We start from the raw sequence: 14,785 nt of genomic DNA on the forward strand, positions 1-14,785 counted from the left end.
GTACCAAGCATTGGTTCCAAAGGCAGAAACACGGTAAGGACAATAGGATTAAGCACTTGCCCAGTGTCTGAGGCCAGATTTGAACCTGAGACCTCTATTCATTGAGCCACCTGGCTGCTCCTGAAATTAAATTTTTAAGAAAGAGCCAATGATGAGTTTTGGATCAGAGCAGCCCATTGAGTGACTCTCGGGGCCTCTGTGGAGATGCTGGTGGGGGGAGAAGGTTGGGATTTGTTTGATTTTTGCTTCTCTGGTCACTGATGCATGAGACCTTCCTTCTCTTAGTGGAGCCCTTTATTCAGTGCTTCTGAGTCTGTGGCAGATATGGCTGATTTGACCTAATAAAAGACTTGATAAAGACCATGTAGAAGGCTGGTTGTCCCCTTGTAGACCTGTTTAGTGTAGGTCAAGTCAGAGATGGACATGTCTGAGTCGGTGTGGTAGGTGGGGGGCTGGCCTTGGAAGTGGGAGACCTGGATGAGCATCCCAGCTCTGAGCTGACGAGCAGCTCCATTTCCTTGTCTCCGAGCCTCAGTTTTCTCATCTCGATACTGGGACGATTGTGCCACTCCCTGCCTCCGGCCCAGGTTGGGGTGAGGAGGCAATGCAGTGAGGGCCAGAGGGCCCCGGAGAGGCAGGAGTGAGAGGGAGCACAGATCCAGGATGGGCGCTGGACCGGCGGGGATTTGTGCCTCCTCAGGCTGCTTGGCACGACTTCTGCAGTGGGCTTAGGTGGCTTCCCCCCGCTTTACCAGCGCGCTGCAGAAGGGCATCAGGCATGCCCTGCTCTTAAGTTTCAGCAAAGCGAACGTGGCTCTATCGGGACTTGGCTGTCCATGTCTGTTATTGAGGCCCGCCTCACCCTTAGGTGAGGATCGGCTTCTGGAAGCTGTCTGGAGAGCCGACCTCAGAGACAGGGAGTCAAGGTCTTCCGGGTGACCCTGGACAAGTCACGTCCCCTCGTTAGGACCAGCAGTGGCAGAGGGCAAGTGAGGAGCCCTCAGGATTTCCTAAGTTCTTATTCCGAATAATCAGAGGAGACTTTGGTGCTCAGTTCCCATCTAGGACCTTGGAGGGCTGTCCTCGAACCAGCTGGGGATGGTGTGTTCTACACGCATCTCACGTGGTTCTCCTGAACCCCATTTTACAGCTGGAGAAACGGAGGCAGTCAGGAGGGAGGGGACTTGCTGGGGGTCCCACGGCTAGGAGGTATCTGAGGCACAGCTTCCTCTGGTTGCTTCTCTTTTCCTCCTCTGACCACTGGACAGGAAGCTTCTTGAGCCCAGGAAGAGGCTGGTTTTCTGGTTTTCTGTCTCCGGCTCTGCACTTGGTGCCTGACACGGTGGAGGCAGGCCCTCAGGGAGGCCCATCTTGTCTTCAGTTGGGTAGGCAGCTGGCACCTCAGGCCTGGCAATAGCCCTGCAGCCAGGGTAGGAAAAGCTCCCTGAGCCTCTTTGAAGGCAGGAGAGCGACCTGGGCCGGCCTTTGCTCTGGGTAGGAGAAGCGTCATCCCCTGTGGGCTGAGGAGGATGTGGGAGACGGGGCAGCAGAGGTGGACCCAGGTGGTAGGGTCAGGAAGACCTGAGTTGCAGCCTAGCCTGAGCCGTTTCATAGCTATGTGACCCGTTGGCTGTCCTAGCCTCAGTTTCCTCCTTTGCAGAATGGGGATCCCTCCCTCGCAGAGTTGCTGGGAGGCTCCAAGGAGATCAGAAGAGCGGATCGCTTTGCAGCAGGTGTTGGCTCTTTTGGGGGGCGCCCTTGACAGAAAGAGCGGCCAGGACTGCCCTCTCCCCTCTCTGGTCTGGGCTGTCAGAGAGTCCAAGAGAGGGCGTCCCTGGGGCTGGCCCAGGGTGGCCAAAGGCACGTGCTCTGGAGACAGTGGGCGTGGGTGAGTGTGAGAAGAGTGAGATTGAACGATAGCCAGTGAGGTGGGAGGGAGGCCAGAGCAGGACGGAGCCTGTGGGATGGGGAGCGGTTCAGAGAGCATTTCTGTGGCCTTAGGGCCTTGATTTACGCCATTTTGGGACTGTGGGCCGGCCTTAGGACAGGGGATGGCCCAAGTGCTGAGGCCGTCATTCGCTCAGCAGAGGGACACCTAATGCGCGGGGTCTTACCTGGGCCTGCACCTTACCGTTTGATAACTCTTTTTGGTATAATTGGTTTCCTTGGCGATTCCACATTTTTATTTTAAGGGCTCCACAGGCTTCCCCAGACGGTTGGGGGACTGGCCATTGTCTTGGGGCCCTCTGCAGAACAGTCTTCCCTGGTCCGAGGCGTAGCACGAGCGGTGGAGGTCCCTTTGCCTAGAAAGATGGGGCGAGCGCAGCCCTGGAGAGAAGAGCCCGGCCGGGGAGTGGCCCCCTCATCGCAGGCCCCTCGGGGAGAGTTTGCCTGATTTCCACTCGAGAAAAGGGGAACCTTCTGGATGTTGAGGATCCAGTAGAGAACAAATCGGGGCGGTCCTTTGGCTCTCCCTTCCCGGAGATCTGCGTGGGAGTTGGTTGGCATCTCAGTCCTCCATGACTTGGACGGCGCAGCCGTGCAGCTTCTCTAATTCGGAATCGAGGCGGGCAGGAACGCGGTAGCCGAAGGGAAGGGGGAGAGCAGAGGCCTGGAGGCCGTGCGCCGGACAGCCCCCCGTCAGGTTTCTTCTGGAGATGAGACAGGAGAGGAGAGGGGCTTAGGCTGTGCAGTGGTCCGGAGGCCAAGCAGGGAGCTGGGGTGCCCCCTCCGATGATTTGGGGCAGAGTTCTTCAGCCAGACGGGGCTGCTCCAGGAGGTCAGCTGGGCCAGTGCCCAGGGAGTCTGGGGGAAGAGCCGTGGACACCGACTGCAGTCTGCGCCCATCTGGGGTCTGAGTCAGGGCGCAGTAAAGTGAGCCCGTTTTGAACCTGATGGCCTTGATGTATCAGGAAGAAATAATTAGGCCAGAAAATGGTGTCAATTTGGAGTGCTACAGTGGGCCCACCCAGCTGGAGAAAGACAAGACTCCGTGATGATCATTGTCACCAGTACATTCTACCACGTCTAACTAACAGATCCTGCCATGGCTTGTAATTAAGCCTGAATTGGCATGGAGGGGACTCTGTCTTCCCTGGTTAAGAATGGGATATATTTGTGGGGCTAAAGATTGATGATTAAAAAAAGATTCCTCCTTAATCTCCTGCTTCATGTTAGAATGAATGAGAACTTTCACAGAACAGAAACTATTTATCTTGACATATAAATATATCAAATCTCAAGCTAAATACATACAGGCATCTCTTGCGCATCGCAGGGATTAGGGGCACGGCATCCTGTGAGCTGCAAGATCCATGTAAATTTTTTTGACCTACCCTTCATACCAGAGAAGTCTGAATTTTTTCTTTTACCATACTTGATTGTAAAATTTGCTCATAAGCTATATACTTCCTTCTCCCCTCCCTCTTCTGTCTTCAAACCAATACTGTGCACTAACTCCAAGGCAGAAGGGGGGTAAGGGCTAGATAATAGGGATTAAATGACCTGATCAGTCATGCAGCTAGGAAGTCTACAGGCACGTTTGAACCCAGGACCTCCCATGTCTAGGCCTTACTCTATCCACTGAGCCACCTCACTGCCCCTGGTTATATAGTTTCTAAACTTTTTCTGTGTCATCTCCTGGCCTTTATGTGTCATCTGTCACTTCTACAAAAGTCCCCAATTCCTATTTAATTTCTTAGGCTGCCATGTTGGGGAAAATCACAATGTGAAAAGGATATAAATGTATATATAATAGTATAATCAATCAACAGGTTCTTTCTTAAGCAAGTATTATGTGCCAAGCACAGGGGATGAAAATATAACGAATAAAAAACCTCTCCTTATAAAGAGCTCGGGCTGATCCCACAAACCTTGGCTCCTCTGCTTCCTGCCAAGGCCTGCTTGGCATTTGCTTTTCTGTAGTCATCATCACCTTTTTGTTTTAATCCCATTAATGCCACCGCAGAGACACTGATTACCCTGGGTACAGATCCCTCCTTTGTTTACTTGTCCTGCTGGAAGGCTTGCTCGCACACCAGCCGCAGACCCTGGTGCTTGCCAGGACCATGTGTTATCAGGGTCTTTCGTTATGGACAGACGTGGCAGTAGGAGATACTTTGTCAGGAAATTTCCCATAGATTGAAGTACGCTTATTTTTAGAAATCCACAAAAGCTTTAGGGGACTCCTTAGCCTGTTTACACCTTCCTAAATGTATGTGTTTTGTTAGATTTTTAAAAAAGTAATACTGCTATAAACAGATTGGATGTCTGGTTTAGTGAGGTTACTTTGAAAAAGGGTTTAGTGAGCCAGAAAAAGCCCCAAAGGAACAGTATTTTCCCTGCATCATCTTCATCAATGGAGGGAGTTTTCACAGAAGATAAAACTGCAGTGATCTTCCTGGGTTTTTTGGGTCAGATAAGATGAAATATCTTTGATTGGATTCATTAGTCCAATGATTGGATCATATTGGATCACTTATCCTTCAATAACTTAATATACTTCAATAACTGGTACTAATTTTTGAGGCTTGTGTAACACTGTAAGATTCACAAGGCACTTTACAAGTTTCATTTGATCCTTTTAAGAAGCAGGTGCCATTATTGCCTCTGTTTTACAGATGAGGAAACTGAGGCACACAGGTTAAAAGACTTGCCCAGGGTCACACAGCTAGCAAGTGTCTGGGGCTAGATTTGATCTCCGGTGTTCCTGATTCTAAATGCAGTGCTTTCTTTAAATGATTGCTTATTTGGGGGTTACCAGGGTACTCTATAGTATAATTTAAGCTTAAGCATTAAGCATTCTTGAGCTGATAGCGAAATAACATTTGCAAGTTTTGTTAGCTCCCAGCTGTGATTAAAGACATTTTTAATCAGTAGTTGAAAAACTCTTCACAAGAGAGAAATGACTGATAGGTGTTAAAGGGTTGAGTCTCTGCTACATAAACTCACAAAATCATCCCTGGTAGAGTTTTAAGAAACTCCCAAAGTCATGGAGCTCCAGGATCTGTTTTGTTTCTAGGGCCCTATACTGTGCTATTTCTGGGGGATGCTTCAGGACCCTGCATCATCTTCCTTCCCAGAAAGGGGTACAGCAGTGATTTTGCCTGTGTTGCACTGGGCTTACCCAGCCCCACCTTTGAAGAGAAGTTAAATTAAAATTGTCAGATTGCTCTTGGCCAAGGGATTTCCCAAATATACTTTAAAAGCAAGCTACTCCGTCTGAATTTGAGTGTTTATTCATCTCTTTTGCCACCGTCCCCCCCGAAGAGTTAATTACAATAAATTGCCAACCTTAGAAAAAGCGGGGCTCCCCCTTTGCTCTATTGGGTTTCTCCCCAAAACCTAAACAGACAAAACACAGAGCCGGGGCTACACCACTTGAATCTCCTTAATCTTTGCCCCTGTAGCTTCTCTCCACTCCTCCCCAGACTTTCCTCCTTGGCCTTCTGTTTCTTTCTGGCCTGGACCTCACCCTTTCAGGGTCAGATTTATCAGAAAGACAATTCTTCTTCTCTTATCTAGAGAAAACAGAACATGAGACATTGGTTATTGGTTGGTTCTTGTGTTGTATTGTAATAAATATGTAAACGTTCGTAGATAAGAATGGTATGAATCTTTATCATTTGGGGAAAACAAAATAGAGGGCCTCAATCTAAGAATTAAAAAGAGATTGTTCTCCCTTAAAACACAGCTGGCCCTGGCCCTAGTTACATAGGTAAAAACAGGCCTCGAATTGTTATTCTGATCAGCTCATTGGGCAGTTGGACATTTCCTTGGTAGCCTATGGACTAATCTGCATTGCGTGCTTTTGGGGTGAGCAGTAGTGATCTCCTGTCCCTAGGATGGCCTAAGGCTCTCCTAGGCTGGTTTTAGGTAGTGAATCAGCTGCCCCTTTCAGTAGAGTAGCCTGTAGTTGTAGTCTGGTCCACTTTTGGATGACTCTTGGGAGCCATTTTTAATTTAATAAAGCTGTAGTATATTCTTATTGACTTGCATGCTTGGCTCTGGCTGCCTCTTGGTTATCGATAGTCACTATTAAATAGTGAATATTTACTTTGTGCCTCTGCTAGGCACTCCGTTGTTTGCTCTCCTTTAAGCCCCTACCGTGTATAGGACATTGTGGGAGAGGTATAAGAATTATGGGGTATGCTGCATTCGGATGAATAAAGTATGGAAGTATTTGGTGCTTAAGGGCATCCCCTCAGCTGCCCCAGAGTTATCTGTGGCTCCACATCGCCCCAAACCACACCTTCTACTTACCGCTGATTGCTAAGCAGAGCTCACAGTTGATGGAAAGCAAAGGCCGTAGGTGGAATGTGCAGTAAGGGCTGAGGAGGCACAGGTACCCGGGAGGGCAGGGTAGGGGGCAAGCCAGGGGCCCTAAGGCCAGGGAAGGATGAGCAGCATCCAAGTCTCAAATCTGTCCTTCAGCCTGCATTTCTGCAGCCTCTGCCTCAAGGAGCTTCCATTCTACTGGGGGAAATGACCATGTACACGTAAATAAATAAACAATAGATACCAGATAAAAGGTATTTGTGTGGGCTGAGGAGGAGGTGCCAGGGTTGGAGAGAATCTGGAAAGGCTTCTGGTAAGAGGTGCCATTTGAATGGAGTTTAAGGAAATTCAGGAGCCTGATGATGGGAGAAGAAGTGAGGGCACTCCCAGCATGGCTTGGGTCAGCCTGTTCCCAGAACAGGAACTGGAGCTGCCCAGAGGCCAGTCTGACTACAACTGAGACCGAGGGAAGAAAAACACTAAGCCTGGCTAGGTGGACTGCAGCCAGACCTGGGAAGCCTTGACTGTACCTCAGAGGGAGCCCCTGGAACTTTTGAAGAAGAGGGCTTTGAAGGCTGATCCAAAGCCCTTACTGTGCTGTTGGGGAAACCGAGCCAGATTCAGATCCAAGGCCTCTTCTTCACATCCTGGGGGGCACAATTGTTTGGCTTTCTAGCTTAGGTGAAGTAGAAGGAGCAGCTCTATTCCCAGTGAGAGAGCTCACACATAAATTATGGTGCGATTCTGCAGGGCACTAGAAATACTCCTCCCACATCATTTATTCTGAGAGAATAAAAGGCAAATTAGCACCTCTTTGGGCATTGCCACATGCTTAGAGTCATTATAAAATGGCTTTAGATGTTAGAAGTCAAGCCAGCAGGCCTTTATTAAAACCCTACTATGTGCCAGCCATTGTGCAGCCCAAGACAGGTCCCCAAACAGTTCCTCCCCACAAGGAGCTCCCAGTCTAAAAAAAGGGGAACCCCCCAAGCAAGCAGCTATGTACAGACAAGATGTGGACAGGATGAATGGGAGATGATCTCGGGAGAGGAGACCTGAAGGAAGCCAGGGCACCAGGAGCTGGAGGTGAGCAAGTATGAAGAACAAGTTCTACTCTGAAAGTTCTACTTCACCAGTCTCAGAATAACAATAGACCTTGAGTAATTCTGAGTGGGGATGGCTAATCCCATCAGATGCCTCCCCACCCCCCCAGAAGCTTCTCTCTTCGTACCATATCCCCCTTTCTGACTTGCCACCTATTGATGAACTAGGACTTTCCTCAGGGAGGAACTCTCATGCCACAAGGTGAAAAAGCCTCAGGTTTACATCTTTCTAGGCTACAAGCTTGGGGACCGAAGTAAGGACAGATCTCACAACTGACCTAGGAGGGTCATTAAGGTATGGATTTTGAACAGTGTTCTCCCCTTCCCAGTGTTTCTTCTCAATGAATTCTAGTGATGGTTTGGGATTATTGTTTATAGAAATCTTTTGCTCTGGGATCTAAATTGGATTTGTTTTCACTCTCCTTTGGTCCCTGTGTACTGAGGTTTGTTCTTGTACTTCAGTATTTGGGGGTATGGATATTTGTGTATTGGGATCTGTAACTCTGGACTCTTCTTGGGCTGTCTCATGGCTTTTGTTTGTTTGTCTTTGGGGTTTTGAGAATCAGTGCAAGGTCTCTTCAGTTATTGTTTCCTTGTGATGCCCACTTTGACTGAAGGACTTGTTAAAACTTTTTGTGCTCTCTCTTTCCAACCCATACTTGCATGTCAGGAAATTTTCTAGGTATTTCTTGATTTGCTCTTTATCCTTCCCATTGCTTTCTTCTGTGCACCTGTGTTATTCAAATATCTTGTTTTTCATGTCTAACATGTCTTTTTTTAACTCCCTCTCCATCTCTATTTCCCTCTGTTTTAAGTTCTTGTTTTCCTTCTCTCCCTCTCTAGACTTCACTTCTTCCCACCAACAATTCTTTTATTGTTCTCCCTGGTGTGATAGCCCCTTTCCCCCCATCCCTGCACTCTCTGTGTATTAAATATAGCTTCCTTCTGACTTTATGCAGTTTTAGACAGTACAGCTGAATGAATACTTGGGGCTTTGAGCCTTCACTGATCATATTAGATTGGGTGCAGCTTGTTCCTTTAATTGGCAGTGATCACAGCATTTGGGCTTGCTTGCATTATAGTATGTTTGTTCTCTGTTGTTATTTCTGTACCCCTTATATTGACTGTATGACTGGTTCTGGAATTGTGAGTTTCTGTTGTTACCCTGTTCGTAGTGTGCTTTCGTTGGGCAGAATCTTGACTATGTGTCCGTTTTTTTTTTTTTTTGGGCACAGAAAGCATTTCCTAGTGTCCCCTTGCCCTCTATTGGGGTCTTTGTTGTGGGAAGGTCCTAATGATTGCTAGGTTCTTGACCACTTCTTTTTCTTTTTGCCTTAGAGTTTTTTCTAATTTCTGTTTTAGTTCCTCCTTTTCTTTTTGCTGCTCAGTGTGTGTATTGTGCAGATATATTGCTGAATGAATCTTTTAAGTTTTGAATTGACAGTGATTCATATAGTGAGCAAAAATGTTTAAAGAAATATCTGAGTATTGCTGTGCATCCTTTCAGGAATTTCCTTTTAACTTGTGGAATGGCTTTCTGGCTCTCTTGCAGGTATCCTAAAATTGCTTCCACATTTTCCATTAATCTGTCAAAATAGACAGAAGGAGGCTCTTTTTGTTCCTGCCTTAGTCTCTCAAATTTGCTCCGTGCATTTGGGTGATTGCAGAAGGATTTTATCGCCTCTAAGAGGCCCTCATGCACTTTTCTAAGATAAGTGAAGTTCTGTGGACGGGAAAATTCCACACCTGCATGAAAATCTAACCAGCTCATTAAATTTTCATCCTCCCTAGTTTTTTTTAGGAACTGGACTTGTTCCTGGGGTCTGAACAGTCAGAAAGTAAAATCTCTATGTCCTCGAAGCTAGGCTTGTAGAATTTAAATGCTCTTTTCAGTTCACACAGACATTTATAAGGCTCGGAGCAGAATCTAGGCATTCTCTTTTTCAGGGTTTCTAAGTCCTGTGAACTGAAAGATTTATGGACCTTCATATGCAAAACTCCTGAATCCTGAGTAAATTTTGCATAGTCCCTAAGAGGCATGATTTTCTGTGCCTCTGCTGCTTCCTCACGTTGCACTGGTTCTGTCTTTGTTTGTCTAGCATTATTTTTTCAGTGCAAAGCCCTATTGTCAGAGTTGTTGTTGCTGTCTCAGTGTCCTTGTCTTTGTCTTTGTCATTGTCAGTGGTAGTAGTAGTCCCTGTCACAAGCTCCTTCCCCTTTTCCAGTTTCTCCATCTTGGCTATAAAGTCCTGGTACATGTCAGTAATGGCTGCCATTTGTGAGAACATCTTGTCAAGTCTATTGTCCAAGTTGTTGATATCTCTGCCTAAGATTATTTTTAGTCCTCTCCTGATAGTGGCATAAGATTACCAGATCATCATGATGGTACCATACACAGCAGGGAAGGATGGCCATAATGTTGATATTTCAATTGTGATCTGATCATGATCTCATTTGTGATATTTGCAGCTGCCCCAATGACATCATTAAATAGAGTGGTAATTGTTCCAAATATGGAGTAATACCAGTGTGCCAATATGGCTAACACCAGGACAGTCCACATTATCTTCTGGTACATCGTTGTTCTTTCTATGTCCACCCCTTATTTAGTTATCTGTACAAGCCTCTCTTTACAGGAACAAAGATGTCAGTTTGAATCACTGTATATGTTTGTTTAGGAGTCTGTGCTCAAGATGGCTTCCCCTCCCCAGTCTCCTCCAACTGCCAGGTGTAACTGTTGGTGGTGGATTCTTGTTCTTATCCAGCTACTGGGGTGCCAGCTGTAATAGATGACCAGAATGGGGTCACCTATGTTTACTTTGGGGACTAGAGAGAGAGGTATGAAACAGTCAAAGAAATGGAGAGAGGGGAGAGATTAGTCCTCCCCTCTCTTCTCCTAGGGAACATAGCACAAGTTGTCTTAGAAGGACAGAATATGTTCCTTTAGAGATTGGTTTGAGTATAGAGGTTAAAGACTGGAGCTGGCTCTCCCCACCTTGAGGAGAAAGGATAGTTCTCCCCCCAAGCCTCACTTCCCCTCCTTGATCAGGCAGACTTGATCTAACCAGAATAACTCTTTTATTCTAAGAGACACACAAGACAGGGAGAGTGGGGTTGTTGGGTAAGGAAAGTGGAAAATAGGCTAACAATTGACCCCCTCCCCACATCCTGAAGGTTCAAGGCTATCTGCCTGACCCTCCTAGGCCAGTTGTGAGATTTGTCCTGACTTCTAACTAACCCAGTTATGGCATGAAGTTCAAAGGACAAGTTTTAGGGAATGAGAGAATTCTTCTTTGGGTGAATGGCTTTCTAACAAAGTCCCATCTACTCCTTTATCTTCAGCTGGATCCAAGGGGGTTTGGGTTCACTGAGAGGTGGTCAATGCTCAGAAAGGTCTTCTGTCTCAGAGGTTTCTCTCAGGCCAACCACTCCAGGAGAGCTCCCAAAGAGAAGTGAGGTGATCTGGCAGTTTCTCCTCAGCTCTTCTATCTTCCTTCCTGGAATCCTCTGTCTTCCCTGCCCTTCCCCCATTTGGGTTGCTCTTTTTCATGCTGAATCTGATTTTCTCTCTTACATAGGAAAAGTGACATGTTCAGAGCTGAGTTTTATTTAGAACGATCACTTTGGTGACTGGATAGATTGAAGGAGGGAGAGACTTGAGGCAGATAGACCCCTGTAAGGATGATATTAAAAAATCAGTCTTGTTTTATTAGTTTAGAGATAAGAAGTAAAGTGGCTGCCTGAGAAAAGAACTGGAGTTTGAAGCAGCTGAGAGAGCGGGTTAATTTCAACTGCTGACATTTATAACCATTTTTCTATGTCAATTACTCTCTCTGGCAGTGTCTCTCAGGGCTGGAGGAGGTAACATCATTGCCTCTCTCTGTGTGAGGGAAAGATCTGAAGGAGCTCAGGGTTTTCCTTTCCCAACTTGGGAAACACTAGTGACTATTGGTTTATACCTGAGAAGACCAAAGAAAGATCTGGTCTTTGATTTGGACTGACTCAGAGTCCGAACTGGATTCTTGTTGAGACTCAACCAGCTAGCCTTTGCTATTTTATAATTTGAAGGTGAAGTTAAGATTTATAAGGATATTAACAGTCGTTTTAGTTAGATAGCATAAATTTGGGTTGGTCAGATCAGGGAGGATAGTGTATGTAGCCTGTGAAACACAGGAGAAGCGGTTCCTTGCCGAAGCAGGGACTTTATTTGGGTGGATTTAGAATCCCTTAGAATTAGAAATCCTAATTTACTTCAACAAACATTTTATGTTTATAGTAAGAGTCTCTTTAGCCTCCTTGTGCCTGGCCTGAAGGGAAGTTCACATTTGAACTTCACTTCATCACTGAGGATACTTTTGATTACCTCTGTCAAAAGTATCCAAACAGTTTGTGAACCTGATTGGCGAGTTAAACAGTTTGAAAAGTTTTGAACCTATATTGGAACAGTTTTTCAATAAATGTTTTATTTTATAGCTCGCAAATTTATTTTTACACCCCCTAGCAGCTATTACAGTAGACCAGGAGGAGATGAGGGCCTGCACCCGGGTGACAGCAGTGCTAGAGGACAGAAGGGGATGTATTTGAGAGATGCGGCAAAGTAAAGTGGACAGGCCTTGGTCACAGCTTGGATATGGGGGTGAGAGAGGGAGTGATGATTCCAGGGTGACTCCTAGGAAAGACTGGGAGCATGATTGCACTTGATGGTGGTAGGAAAGTTTGGAAGAAGGGAGGGTTCAGGGGAGAAGCTAATGAACCTGGTTTTGAACATGTCGCATTCGAGATGTCTTAAGAGACAATTAGAGATGGGAAATTGGAGGTCAGTAGGGGCATTGGGGCAGGGGAGGCAGATTTGAGAATCATCAGCATAGAGATGGTAATTGAATTCATGGAACCTCTGAGATCACCAAGTGAAGTAGTCCAAAGGGAGAAGAGAAGAGGGCTCAGGATAGGCCTCTGGGATGTGTGTGGTTAATGGATGTGACCTGGACAAGATCCAGCCAAGGAGACAGAAGGGAGGGAAGTTGGGGAGAGTGGAATCCTGAAAACCAGAGAGCAGAGTGATTGACAGTGCCCAAGGCTACAGAGAAATGAAGTAGAACGAAGACGGGACAACTGGGAGATCGTTGGTTAACTTTGAGAAGTGGGAAGCCAGATCGTAATGGGGTTTTCAAGATGGGACCTAGAGGAGAGGCTGTTGTAGGTGGCCTCCTCAGGGAGTGTGGCCACAGAAGGCCAAATAGAAACTGAAATGACACACTGACTAGGGGAGGCCCAGATCACCGGACTGCTTGCCCTGTCCCTAGCACATGGTGGCCTTCAGAGATGCATGTTGGTTCCTTTATGAACTGATGGATTACTACAGCTGTGTCACAGAAGACACCCTTCAGTAGAGACAAAGCTCAGATCCCATTCAGAGGCTGAGCGCCAAGTTCATGGAGCAGGACAGTTTATACTACTTCTCTTCAACCTTATACAAATGAACTTTTTACAAACTGATTTAGGATGAAACGAGTAGAACTAGAAGAACAATTTACATAGAGAAGCACTCCTAAGATAAACAGCTTTGAAATCTGTAAGACTGCAATCAATATGGCAACCATCTGTAGTTCTAGAGACTGTTAATGAACCCTTACAGAGAGGGAATGGAAGGATCCAGTCTTTTTACCCAACTAGGAAGGAATCTGTTTTGCTTGACTATATATATTTGTTATAAAAAATCACTTTTTCCTCTCTTTTTTCCCAGGGGCATGGAAAGTTAGAAAGTTTAAAAAAATAGATATCTATTAATTTAAAAAACCTTAATAAAGAGGTTTGTGTGGGAGTGGTGTGACAGATGGGAATATTACACAAACTTAGATGAGGTCACTGTGTTACTAGTTTTGCTTAATTGCACTGCTTTGTTTTGAGAGGCCTCGCACAGAACTGGGGCAGTGCCTAAATGTTTGGAACAAAAACCACATCAGTGCAACTTTTTCAAAAAATTTTTAAAAACCCAACATTTTATTGGTGCTGAAATGGAACATGTGGCCCTCCTTTATCCTAAATAGGAAACAACTCAACTGGAAGATTGTGTGTATGGTTTCAATTGTTTTCAAGACTAGCGTATATTAGGGGCTTTAGTTGGGGGGATGCTAAGGGTTTGTATGATCTTCTAGAACCAAATTTATCAATGTACTTTTTTAAAAAACGGTCAGTCCTCATCTCAGTCTTGCTCCCTTTTTCTTAGAGAAACTATTATTTGAACCACCATCCCCTTACCTTACTTCTTAGTTCATCAGCTCCTTGGGTCTTTTGGTTTTATCTTCATTCCACCTCAACTGTTCAGTGCTGAACCACCCCTATAATTCTGAACTCTGGAATTCTTCTCAACACAATTTTTTCCTATTTCCTTCTTTTCTACTTGACTCCAGATAAAAGTTGATTCTCCTCCTGACACAGCCTCCGCTCCTACCTCCTTAGTCTCTCGGCTGGAGCTTTGTCCTTGTTATATCCACTAACTCTGGGTGTCCCTCAAGGCCTCTCTCTTTTCTCTCTATTAACTGGGCAATCTTATCAGCTCTCAAGGGTTCAATTATCATCTCTGCAGATGATTCCCAGAGCTGTATTTCCATTGTGCGTCTCCCTGCTGGCCCATCCCAGGACATCAGCCGCTTCTCAGACATTTCGAATTGGACATTGGAGACATCTCTAACTTGTTGTCTTTCCTCCCCTCTTCCCAGCTTCCCTGTTCCTGTCAAGGGCCCTGGACATCAGTCACCCCACGGAGCACCTCAACCATCAGACCCTTTTTCTTCTGCATATAGCCTTTCTCTCCATCACACAGTAATCACTCTTGTTCAGATTGCTCTTATTCCTCCTCATCCCTTCCTTGGACTTTTTTTTTTAACCTTTAGCTTCTGTCTTAGAATTAATATTGTGTATGGACTCTAAGGCAGAGGAGCTGTAAGGGCTAGGTAGTTGAGGTAAGTGACTTGCCCAGGAGCACACAGCTAGGAACTGTCTGAGGCCAGATTTGAACCCTCGCATCTCTAGGCCTGGTTCTCCATCCTTTGAGCCACCTTGCTGCCCTTCTCTTCATTTCTGCCTTTTGGTATCTTTGCTTTCCTTCAAGTGGCATCTCATATGCCACCTTCTGCAAAAGGTCTTTCTTGTTCCTCCTCGAGGCCAGGGCCTATTTCTGTCTTCCTTGATGCCCTTGACTCTTCGTGCATGGCCTGGCACTGTAGTACTGAATTTAAATGCCTAATGATTGACAAAATCAAAGTCTCCAGCTCTGATCCATCCCCTCAGCACCGTGACCCTGGATTATCAAATGCTCCGGCTGCTCCAGGGACCCTGGAAGGGCCTTTCTGGCATTCTTACCAAAGCCCCTGCCAGGCTACAGACGGGTCCTGACCTGGGCCAGT

The 14,785-nt window shown here is 46.1% G+C and overlaps 1 protein-coding gene and 1 long non-coding RNA gene across 7 annotated transcripts in view; one reads left to right on the forward strand and one right to left on the reverse strand.

Moving 5' to 3' along the window:
- The window catches only part of OXSR1 (oxidative stress responsive kinase 1), an 80,323-nt gene that overhangs the window by 26,577 nt on the left and 38,961 nt on the right, over positions 1-14,785 (forward strand). The window lies entirely within an intron of this gene.
- On the reverse strand, positions 4,851-11,196 carry LOC103094856 (uncharacterized). Of its 2 annotated transcripts, none has more exons than XR_008913311.1 (3): positions 10,618-11,196; positions 6,262-6,474; positions 4,851-5,519 (listed from the first exon to the last, which is right to left on the reverse strand). It is a non-coding gene; the product is annotated as an uncharacterized LOC103094856 (long non-coding RNA). The 2 variants fall into 2 exon arrangements; XR_008913312.1 differs by having other exon boundaries at positions 6,262-6,471; positions 10,618-11,195.

The sequence above is a fragment of the Monodelphis domestica genome, chromosome 7, assembly GCF_027887165.1.
Source record: "Monodelphis domestica isolate mMonDom1 chromosome 7, mMonDom1.pri, whole genome shotgun sequence".
NCBI classification, from domain to species: Eukaryota; Metazoa; Chordata; class Mammalia; order Didelphimorphia; family Didelphidae; genus Monodelphis; species Monodelphis domestica.